This window comes from Thermobia domestica, unplaced genomic scaffold (assembly GCF_964235325.1).
Source record: "Thermobia domestica unplaced genomic scaffold, izTheDome1.hap1.1 HAP1_SCAFFOLD_2426, whole genome shotgun sequence".
Lineage (NCBI taxonomy): Eukaryota > Metazoa > Arthropoda > Insecta > Zygentoma > Lepismatidae > Thermobia > Thermobia domestica.
Window position 1 is genome coordinate 1 of NW_027658122.1, and position 12,570 is coordinate 12,570.

Consider the following 12,570-nt stretch of genomic DNA (forward strand, 5'->3'; position numbering starts at 1 on the left):
GGGTTAACTTTACATTGCGATTCGATTCCCGGCGTAATTCCATGTGGTTCGGATTCCACGTGAAGCAGTAGGTCCATGTCTCATTATAACCTTGGTGTTTAAAGGGATGCTAAACTCCAACGAAATAGCTATAATACAATTTACATTGTATGTATCCTTATGTGATTCATAAAGATTGCTAGCTAATAATGGCTATCTACTTCAAGTTGGAGGGCATATCTAGTGAAATTGAACCGACCATGACTGATCAATAACGACACTACAACTTTATTTGCTGCAAAATACTTCTGAACCAGACCTACTTTTGGATGCAAATGAAGACGAATTGGAGCGTGTAATGTAAAGTTAATCTGAGAAACATTTTAGCACATGGTAAAAGTAACAAGGCCAAAACGTTTTCAATTTTACATCATCAATTGACGTGGAACCCAAGTTTTGTATGTAAATTTGAAATCAAAAGAAGGTGTTGCGTAACAAAGTGCACGATTTCTGCAAAAACCAGTGTATTCATTGTGAGCACCATCATCTAATATTGTCTCTGTAATCTAATTAAAATGTTAAAATTGTAGACAATAATAGGGCTAACATTCATGTGAAGTATGTTTTTCAATGGACGAAGACTGCTTTAAGGATAATGTATTTGTACCGTGTTGATAATCTCCTCTCTCTGTTTTTAAACACATACAAACACAAAACAGCGAAACGAAAGCAACAAGCATAGTAACAGGCAGGTTGAACTTGAATCTTTGTGACGTCAACCGTATGTGACCAATAAGAGTGCTATTTTAGCCATGTATTGGATGAACCTCTTGGAATCGGCGAAAATGCTTTTCGGTGGGGCAAAGAGTGGCAGACGACATCGAGATAAAAGCATGGCTTTGGGCAGCGGCGTAAATAAGGGCCCCGCATTGCCGGGGGTCTTAAGCCATCAGGGGGCCCCCAAATCGTGAAGTGGGACGTAGAGAAGGGACCCCGCTTCACGCTGTTTGCGTGAGGGCCCCAAGCCTTTAGTTACGCCACTGGCTTTGGGACAGTTCATTTGGACTTATTTAACCTTGTAACAGCGAAGTAACCAGGAGGCTGGATTACAGAGTGATGGGGTGTCAGTATCATAGTTATTCCAACTACGACAGCAAGTAAGTCTCCATTTAGATTATTGCGTGTCTCGTGAACCAGGGGAACTTTCATCATTGGTAACAACGAGGATTAGTGGATGGTTGATGTGGATTTTTTTTTTTTTTTGCGGTGTTCTCAAAAGTAATAATCTTGGCTAAATTCATCGGTTAAAAATTTCGTAGGTGTAAATATCATAATGACAATGTTGGTGTAATAAGCTATAGTTCCCTCGGATACCTTTGATAATATATTCTACATGTAGTTCGAAAATATACTTTTTGGGGGTTAGGAGGAATTTGTATCATAACTTCAAAATGCGATCATAGTTCGGCTAGGTTGATATAGATAGTCTGTAAAAATGTAATCGTTGTTTTCCGAATTTACAACCTTCTGAATTAATAGTGCAACAAATAATTGGCTTTTAGATTAACCATGGATATTAATTTGTGGTATGATATGATATTTCTATATAAAGAAAGAATTCAAAACCCTATATAATAATGCAATTTGGGCACAAATCACATAGCCTAACGGCTATTTGGGTACTAGAAATTAACGAGGTTCGATCGTCATTTGTCTGATTCCTCTTCAGTAATCAGTACGTATGTTGAAGTTTCGCCGTGTAGTATTCATTTGTTTATGTTGACATTTTTTTTCTGAATTAAAAAGTGAGTTTTCTTTGCACTGATAGGTTATTCGGAAAGTTGATCTAAAGATTTGTTGAATTAATTCGGTACTTCTTATTAGTTCCTATTGAAAGAAGGCTAAGTAAATTAATAAGTTGAGTAAATATTATCTATGTCTGCCAGATATTGGTAACTTAATTGCTGCGTTGTATGTTTATGTGCTCGAGGTTCATATATATATCGTCATAGGGTGTATTCTTGGAGAAGCACTTGAGAACAGGGAATCTAGATTAAACTATGTGAATAATATTTATGTTGAAGGTCAGTGCCTGTAATATTTTCCGTGTGTGAGTATTTATATATGTGTACTTAGAATAGATCTTGTAGTAGTAGGTTAGATTAGGAATTGAATAAAATAAATACTGTGTCCTTTAATGTTGAATAAAACCTGATAATACGGAAAGGGACCGAAAGTAGCAGACATTTACCCTGATTCTCTATAAGCCAAGTAACCCGTACTGTATATAGCTGTTTCGAGTTAGTATGTGATCCTCAGGTTGTACAATGCAGAGCAGAGATGCTTAATCTTTAAATTCTTAATATGTATTTTACAAACTTTGAATTCCTTCTATATTATTGGCAAGAAACAAGGTTGGCAAAAACCATGGTTTTTATTGAAAAAAACAGGTTTTTTTGGTTTAAATAATTTAGTCTATGTATTTATTTAAATATGGACAAAAATTAGTTTCTTTCGCCTTGGTGTTATTATGCTACAACAAGGTTATGCTGGAAGTGGTCACATAAGCTTAAAGCGAAATCCAAATCGCTTCTCGGCATACATCCAAGAGAAATTGTCTATTTGGACACGAAACCGGGACTAATTGGTCACAAATGCGACTACCGACTCACTCACGAAAGACTCCTGATAAAAATACGTAGTACTGATCTTTACATAGGCCTACTTGTTAATATAATTGTCAAGAGTCATTTCAGAAGGACAAAAAGATAAACAGTTACACAAGTAAAAACATTATAGAGAATTATATATAAATCGGGAAACTCCTGCCTTAGCCATTGGGAAAATCCTGTTATTACTTTAGATGTATTTGTATGTAAAATTTTAAGGTCAACGTATCATAATCACTACGCTAAGACTGAGGTATTAAATTACAAATTTGGTATGTAGATATCATTCAATAAAATTAAAACCAAGTCAAATCTAAGCTGATGTTGGAAGCTACGTAGGCAGTTGATAAAGTTGGTAATTTGTATCAATATATTTAAGCAACCTTGGCTTCTTTATAAAACAACAGGCATTCATTCAAGTAGAAATATATAATTTGGTTTCATTTCGGATGTTTAGGCTAAACATCCTTATGAAATACCAAGGTTATCACGGAGAGGACTTCTACTTAGAGGGACACCTCGAATCGCTACTTGGTTTACACTTGAAAGATGGGTTGTGGTTTAATTAAACACGAGACCCCTTGATTAAAGAGTGAAAAGTAGATAAACATAATGCGGATGGTTTGATATGTGGAAACGTCACCACGAAGTTCACACGATTTAAAACATTTTTCGTTCTTTGGTTTAAACCACAAGAAACTATCTAAACAAGTAGAATTATTTCGAAAAGGGGACATTCATAATTAAATCCTGTTTTATTTGAAGTACATGAAACTATTTGGATAAACCTGTTTTGGAAGTTGAATAGTGTATTATATTATTATTATTATTATTATTATTATTATTATTATTATTATTATTATTATTATTATTATTATTATTATTATTATTATTATTATTATTATTATTATTAGGTTTTTATAATAAATAATTCAGTGGAAGAAACTTTTCATTTCCCAAGCAGAACTGTATTCGTATTACCAGGTAGAGATTTGCTAGTGTTTTAATATATTTTCGTTAAGAAGCGGAAGCTAGTACAAGGGTTATTTCGAATGTAAACAAACATCACATTTGCGTTGTGTGAGAATGAAATCGTGCTTGGAAATACAGTTTATGGAATCTTCTTCATGTTAGACGACATGTGGGTTCAAAAATTAACGTTTTATTGAATTATTATTATTATTATTATTTCGATTTTACAATTTTTTTCTGTGATCGTTTGCTTAATCTGGAAAGTTGAAGCGCTCGCATTTCGTATTCATGCCTGGCAATTGATTGGGTTCTCAAATCACAGCCAGAGGTCGGGGATATGCATACGAACCGTGAGAGTCAACGACCAAGGTTGAGTCAAAGCTTTTTCCCGAGTTCGAATCCAGGCTTGTATTTGTCTTCCATTCCATATTGCACTGAAGTAGCATGTACACGAAGGGTGTAGACCTAACCTAGTACAGAGGACTAACCCCTTTGGGTAACTGCTTGTCCATGGTAATGTGTAACGGTGACATCATCATCCTTATTATCATCGAATTGCGCAATACAGTAAACACGTAATAGTAGTAACAAAAGTTAGAGTAGTAGCTATGACAGCCTATAGAGATTTATGAAAGTTAAATTGCTGCTTATTACAGTACCATTCTTCGTTGCTATCATGAGCGGAGCTAGGAATTGTCTGCTGGGGGGCAGATCTTTTGGTCAGTCTCGGAGGTTTTGATAGGTGGCCATCGTACAGGTGGCATTTTTATTTTTTTGTCAAAAAGTTGAACCCTCCATAACTCCGCCCATGGTTGCTATGTGGTGTGGAAGCACGTATAGAATGCATAGGTTGTAAGCAGTTTCTTTCAGAGGGCCACCGGAGGGGTATTACCTCCAAACTTTGAGGTTTACCTTCTAACAAAAGCGCCGAAGTCAGTGTAACGTGGGGAGGGGTTCGTTCAGATGTATGTGTGGCTGCAGACAAGGGTCTAAGAAGGCACACACACACACACACAGAGGGAGAGAAAACATGTAAATTTTTACTTGTCAACTCGAAATATTAGCAAATTTTCCGCTTCCCGAAAGCTAAATGGAAAATTATAATTTGTTGCTATCGAACTTTCCTCTACAGGAATTCAATTTTATAGGTCAATGTGTAGTTAGATAAAGTGGAAATTTTTTTACCTAATATCACTATACATAATATTGAAAATTGTCCGGCTTATTCATAGCTTTTCCACCTTTCTACATCAGATGAAAATTTTCCGATCCATGAAAATTCCTTTCACTTGTTTCTGCAAAGCAATACAACTTCCCGATTCACAAAAAGTTGTTTTACTTTTTTTTGCTTCAAAATGACAAAAATTTTCCGACTTATAAAAAGGTTTTCAATTTCTCCATACACGACAGAAAATTTTTCGATTCTTGAAAAATCGTTTCACTTGTTCCTACATAGTACTGGAAATTTTCTAAGCGATGAAAATTTTCAGATTCTTTAAACGATCTTTCACTTTTTTAACATTTCTATACATGAATTCAATCAATTTTATGGTTAATGAGGAACTGTTACTTGATCACTGATATTTGTTTAGAACGGAAAATCTCCCGGAAAAATATAGTGGGAAATTTTCCATCTCACATCACTATGCTCAAGACTTTTAAAATAGTGTTTGAAAGAAAAAGTACGGGTATATTGAACCATAATTTTCTTTTTATCTAAATTCGTATAGTGAATAGATTGGTTCTTCGACGTTTCATTAATTTTAAAGATATCTACTGAAATGTATTGAAATTTTCAAGCACTTTTTATTTATATCTTTAATTCCTGAATTGACAGCGTTGGTAGGTAATATTCTAAAATCAAAATGTTACCAACCAAATTTTAATCTGCTTCGTAATTGCTTACGACATTAATTTATATATCAATTTGTGAATTTGCAAGATATGACTTCAAATTATAACATTTTCAATTTCTTCACATAAGCAAGTCGCATTCAGTACTGTGGGGTAGCCAGAAAAAAACATCATGAAGGGAACTAATAATTGCCATGCCCAGAAGTGTGCGAACTCCACTCACGCTCATAATATATACATACTGGACCATTTATCTTGATAAGCCCTTGTAACTTTTAAACTAATGATCGAAAGACGCTGACATTTTGTTCCATCGAAATTTCAGCAGGGAGATTGTTTTGCTTCATTTCGATTCCACAAAGTTAACAGGGTTGCTAATTCAATATAAAACAGTTTTTTTTTTTTTTCAAGTGACATTGCGTCATCTTATTACATATTTTAAATCTACGTGTAAAACGAAAACATACAATATCACGTTTGCCATACAATGTTGCAAATTAAGGGTGCTGCTGTATCAGTATCATCGACAAAACATCCAAATTTTGGAGGGTTTTACAAAGTGAGATGAACGGGAGGTAACGTATATTCAAAGCACCTTAATGATGAATACTGCGGCCATTATATCACATATTTCATAATTGTACAAAGAAAGTTACAAGGAATTGAAAATTTTACCTTTTTTCAAAGACTTTATTTCGAAAAAGTGTTTAAATAAGTATCACATCGATTTACGTAGAAGAAGGTTGGCCAAAGTGGATAAATGTTTGCCATTATTGTTGAATAAGTAAGCAAGCTATGAACTAATATTGACTATTCCTTTTTACATTGTTCTTGCTAAAACAGAATACATTAGAATTATTGAGGCTATGAATGCAGGCGTGTTAATACGAAATTCAGACTTGCTGCATTTCATCACTTTCCACAACCATCTACGCAAAGTAATTAATGCTTGTGGGCAAAGAGAATAATGATAAACTAAAACGTTTTGATAACAGAGGAAATGTAAGAGAAAATACGTCCTGCTATGACATACTTAGTTTTAATGTAATACAATTTTAAAATATTATTGTAACACGAAGACATATTTATTTTTATTACTAGATTCTGTTCACTGCCTGTGGGGGTTATTCTTATGTTGTATGATTTTTTTTTTTTAAAAAAAAAGATAACAATGATTATAATGAACTGGTATGCACTTTCACTTCACTTCGCTATTCATGACATAGATCGCAAAAGTAGAACCCAAAGTTCTGTAAAATGTGCATATTTGATATGTTCATGCTTCACAATCGCCGCATTGGATCCAATTCTTAAGGGTCTTCACTACACCGAAATTAAACTACCGCTAATTTTAGAGTTTTTCTGTAATATCTTCAAAACAAATAAAAATGTTCGAAAATCAGAAACGTAGTGAACTAGACAATACGATTTGGCATGCGATACCTTTACTAGAATTCACCTATCTGCTTTTGGTATGCCGCAAAATGCTAAATCTATCGACAGTTGCAAATCGAAAGCAGATAGATGAGTTGTGATAATGGTATCACATACAAAATCGTACTATCTAGTTCACTACGTTTTTACTTTTCGAGTATTTTTATTTATTTATTTTTTTTTTTATTACAGAAAAACTCTAAAATTCGCAGTAGTTTAATTTCGCTGTAGTAAAGACCCTTAAAGAGATAATCACCAAATTTCCCTGCACAAGCGAAATAGTAATAGCATCTTTTCTAGTTATCAGTCATTTTCTAGTATTAGCTTGATCAAAATCTATAATCAATGATTTTCTATTAACGTTGTTGCCTCTTTCCTGGAAATATTTTACTTTCTGAGCTGTACTGATTAGAGAGGAAGTAAGAACCTTTGACTGTTATCATTTTCTGCGCTTTCAAGTGAACCCACATGCTTCCTGTTTTGTTCAAAGGTGAAGCTTTTCGCTTCACGTAGGTGCAGTTGAGTCATTAAAACTGCAACTAGAACTAACTTGAGCGTTTCCTTCTGGTGTGAAATTTCAAAATGAGATACGCTCACTCTTTCTGTTGAAGGGTGTAATTGAAGTTCATTGATGAAGCTGAAAGAGGAATCCATACAGAGTGTAGACGATTGGCCTATTCCTTGTTCTGCACCCACATTCGTTCGAAATTCTGACTAATCACAGTGCATTGATCGAGCAAAATCTGTTTCAGTAAATTTGTTGGGATTGTAAGGCCAAATATCCAATTTTTGAATCCAGAAATTGCATTTTGAGCAAATATTGATTGCATATAAGCTAATGTAAAGATCTTGCAGATGTTATAAAGATTAATGATTTCAGCCATGGTATTACGTTTGGAAAATAATTAACTTTTGTGGAAAATATTTCTTCAGCAGAGAATAGACAGACAAATGCAGTGTCGTAGATTGTAAGTGATATGAGGAGAAAAGAATAGGATAAATACATTATTTGCAGAGGCATGCTGCAAAGCAGGATAATATTTAAATTTCTCATTTGTGGGCTGTACTTTTTCAACAAAATGTTTTAGGCAGCTATGAATGAATTGTAGTTAATTCAACTGTGTTTGTACATGTCCCGTGTAAGCCAGGTGGTGCACCATCCAAAAAACTACCTGCATCTTCTTACGGGTAATTATAAAATACTATTAAATGAATGAATCCGATGGCTTATGGCACTTAAACATCCTTTCTTTGTAGAAAGCATATAGCCTTCAAGAGAAACTTTGAATTCGTATATTTTAAGTAATTTGTTTCTCTCTATATAGTATTAATTTTGTCAGATTCAATATTACAAGAAGCATTAAAATATCCGGGCAAAGTGGATATCTGGCTTGCCCTATCCACTTCTTCCGGCTAAGGCCTCTTTTCTTCAAACAACTATTGTATTCTTATTAACAATATAGTAGTGTTCGTGACCAGGATTACAGGGTCATACCTCAGTGTAACTTACAAGACAAACCAGGCCCGCAACCAGCCACAGAGGTTTGGGGGGGCCATGGATATGTTAGGGGGGTGGGCAAGTCATTAAAAGTTCTCTTACACATATCTAAATTGTGTTTTTTGGTATTGAGGTCTGGAGGGGCCACGAAAAGTTTAGGGGGGACCTGGCCCCCCTAGCCCCGTCTGGTTGCGGGCCTGAGACAAACAGAAAAATTATTTACAGCAATTCAATACCTCAAACCGTTCGGAACATAAGAAAAAGAATGATGATTTTTTCATATTGCCTAATATGACGCATTTGTAGGAAGTTTTTTTTTTTTTTTTTTTTAAAAAAAAAACAAGTTTTAATTTACTTTGCTTCTAAACATTACACTGTTTGCTATGTGTAATTACAATAAGTTCTCAGAATTATACTTTTAAGCTTGGATTGCCAACTGGCCAGTTTTTCACCGGCCTAGCCGGATATATTACTATTATCTTGATTAAAGACGGTGATCGGTACAAACTTCTTATCAGCTCTTTTATGACCGATTTCTTCAAATTTATATCTAGTTCGAAACAATTTCATCTATTTCGAAATGTAGATTTAAAAAATAACTTTCATTCTGTAAATCTAAAACTGTCACCTTTCACCATCGATTAATATATTTTGCTCATCTGTTTAGATAATTCTAAAGAGCTATGCCGATTTTAGTTTCTCATTTATAGCGCAATGTATCTATTAGTCTAAGCTTATTAGTGAATGGACTAAGGATATGCAGAATGTACTTTTATCCACGATAGTACAATTCCTTCCCATGGATGGGTCCGAAGAGAGCTACTTCACACTTAGACCTGTATCATAGAGAATTTTGAGGGGGTGCCGGTTTTATTATTTTCCAGAGTTGACAACCCTATTTTAAGCAGTGTTGAAAACTTTAACAATTTGTCCAGAACGGTTTGAGATATATTACTTGCTGTAAACGGCGTTGAGATCTTCAAACGTATTGAAAATCATCTGTGCAATTGGCTGGAGTTTTTATGTAAGCAGTTTTTCGAAATAAAGAATTTTGGAAAAAGTCAAATTTTTGGTTCCTTGTAGTTGTATTTATTTAAAATCAATCATATCATGACCATAGTATTAGACACTAAAATAATTTGAATGTTTTGCCCTGTGTGCTTCATTTGCGGTATTACTGCTGTACGATATATAAAATTAGGATGTTTGTAATAATGTAGCGTCCTTAGTTTGCAATACCGAATTAAAAAGGTAAAGTTTTAAGTGTTCGTTTATCATGTAAATTTAAAATATATACCTGCAATAACCTGACGTAGTGCCTTTTGAAAAATTAAATCTTTATGTTTGGTTAGCAACATATGCTAACCTTGTAGTATCAAGAGCTAGGCAAACAAGGCTCCGGTGCCGATATTTGTATAGTACAAAATTTTATCGTTTTTTGTGCACTATGTTAAAAGGTACAGACGCGTATCAAGACAATTGGTCCACACCCTGTATATGTCTTGATACGCGTCTGTAACTTTCAAGTTAATAGATACTGAACGATAAAATTTCGTATCATGTAAATATCGGGGGACATTGTTTGGCATACTCTGTGATACAACCAGATTAACAGTATTGCCAATTCAATATAAAGTTATATATATATATATATATATTTTTTTTTTTTTTCAAACGGCACTATGTCGAGTTAGTTACATATTTCAAATCTACATGTTAAACGAAGACTTAATTACAATACCAAACTTATTCATTGTTGCAAACTAAGGACGCTAAAGTATCACAAACATCGAAAAAGAACAAAATTTTGGAGAGTTCTACAGCAGTAAAGACGGAAGTGAGGTGGACGGGGTAATCCACATTCAAAATACTGACGTATATCAAACAAGCAGAAATGAAGTTACACGAAATAAAAAAATTGACTTTTTTCAAAGTACTTTATTTAGAAAAAGTGTTTAGATAAGTATTACATCCAATTACGTAGGTGGTTTTTAATAAACATGAAGCCGTTTACGGAAATTTGATATTTTAAATTATTCCGTAGATATGAAAAATCGTTCATTTTTAAATCTAATCTTTCTTGATATTTACATATGATAAGTCATCTGAAAGAAATTTTTCTACAAAATGGTTGTAACACGAAATATATCAATAAGGCAATAACAAAATGCCTTAAGAAGCAGAATTTCGGAAGAAAAACAAAAGTTCATACTGCTTATTTCCAGTACCTCAAATAAATTTAAAAATTAATTGCAGAATTTATGTGACTATTCTTAAATAAATTAGCGGACCTTAAGCCACGCATCGGAATTTCAACACTGTCCCATATTGGGTAGAAGCAGGGGGTCGTATATGAGGAATTACGAGCTCCCCGCTGGTCTATATGGTAGAAACATAGAAGCACATACGAGGAATAAGGAACTTCCCCATTGGCTAGTACGTGGTCCCGGGTTCGATTCTTGGTGGAAGAGCATTAAGAATTGCATGAATTACGGTGGTTCGAATTCCATTTTAAACTGTTGGTCGAAGCCTCATATAGACTCCGTGCTGAAAAGAAATTTAAACAAGAAAAAATAAAGAATCATTCCGTTAATTGCTTCGTTAAGTTTTTTTTTTTTGGGGGGGGGGGAGCGGGAGCTGCAGGTAAGAACCAGTTCGAAAGTTTAAAGGTAGACGTTGCTAGGACATGGCAGGTGAATTTAAGTGCAGTAGTTTGCCTAATTCGTAATGCTTTCCTTTCTTTTATTTTTTGGTCTTTCTTGAGTGTTCACTGAAATTACTTGCCGCCTCCAAAAGCTATAGATGTCACTGAAACTCTTTCCACTGGAAGCATTGCTACCACATTCTCATCTAAAATTTTGATTCAACAGTCGTCATCATGCTTTACTTTCTCTTTCTCTCTCTCTATCTCTCTGTGAAACATTGTGTTTCTTTTGTCTTATGGGAATCCATTACTATTTTGAATTTAGCATCTATTAACTTTATGCATAACATTATGGCTATGTTATATCATCTTCTTTTACCACTAATTCAGTGCCACGGTTAATTTAGAAAAAAAATTTCAACGTTCTGAGATGCAAGCGAAGTCGCGAATATAAACACCTTGATGATATAATACTTGTTATAAAATAATTAATATTGACACTCATTGCATAACTTTATCAGCTACAGTAAATACTTTAAATTCTGTAGTTGGTGAGTAAGCAAACCTAATAATGTTTTTACATGTCTTTCGAAGAACCAAATCCTTTTGGAAATTGCAAGGGGAGCAATCGCCACCCGCTTTCCCCTGCTGTGGACGCACATGGAGTTTTGTTAATAAAATACTACTATTACTATAAATGCCTATCGCGCTCTATTTCATGTTCATTCCACTCAACACCATGGACCATTTTCTTCGCCAACATTTGAACCTAATTTTGAATATTGACTTTTAATGAATATGTTTTTTAGCCCAAATGTTTTCGTATATAATATCCTATATTTAGGTCTAGAACTTTTTAATAGAACGTCAAATCTGTTCTCTGATGTAAAGACTTGTACGGTACCAACCAAATTAATCGTTATTAAATCACTTCTTTCCTTTGTAGCTTCGACAGTTCAACGAAATAAATATATCTGAAGATGGCGAAGGATTGGAAACCAGATTTAGACAGATGTGGGCTCTTCAAGGAGATGGGATACCTGAATAAACCATATGTTTCGCCTACTTCAAGTAAGTACTATGTAAAAAATTAAAGAAAGTTAAGTCCGAATATATAATAAGTTTCTATAGGTTTTTTTTTGTTTGTTTGTTTGTTTGTTTTTTTTTTTTGTTTTGTTTTGGTAAGGTAAGTATAGGTAAATGGAACTAGATTGTTTGCATTACGGGTAGAAGAAAGGAACTTCTTTTGGTGTATTGGTCGTGAAGGCGCGATATTTGATATGCGTTTTTCTTTTTGTTTGTTTGTTTTCTTTATACGTATATAAGAAAATGCGAACGTCATTTATTCACTTGCATGTATTCAGTAGCGTTATTTCAGGTTTTGCTTGGGAGCGGGAGGAGGGGCAAAGGGCATTTCTTAGGTCGTTTCTTGTCTCTTGGTATTCAGTCAAGGAATTGATTTTGTCTATATTGCCCAGACAGAAAATACAGGTGGTGTACAGGCGCCTGTAAAACATGCA

At 34.2% G+C, this 12,570-nt stretch overlaps 1 long non-coding RNA gene across 1 annotated transcript; it reads left to right on the plus strand.

Moving 5' to 3' along the window:
* The first annotated feature begins 1,790 nt into the window (after positions 1-1,790).
* On the plus strand, positions 1,791-12,126 carry LOC145678316 (uncharacterized). Its single transcript, XR_014130357.1, has 2 exons — positions 1,791-2,063; positions 11,997-12,126. It is a non-coding gene; the product is annotated as an uncharacterized LOC145678316 (long non-coding RNA).
* Positions 12,127-12,570: the final 444 nt, after the last annotated feature.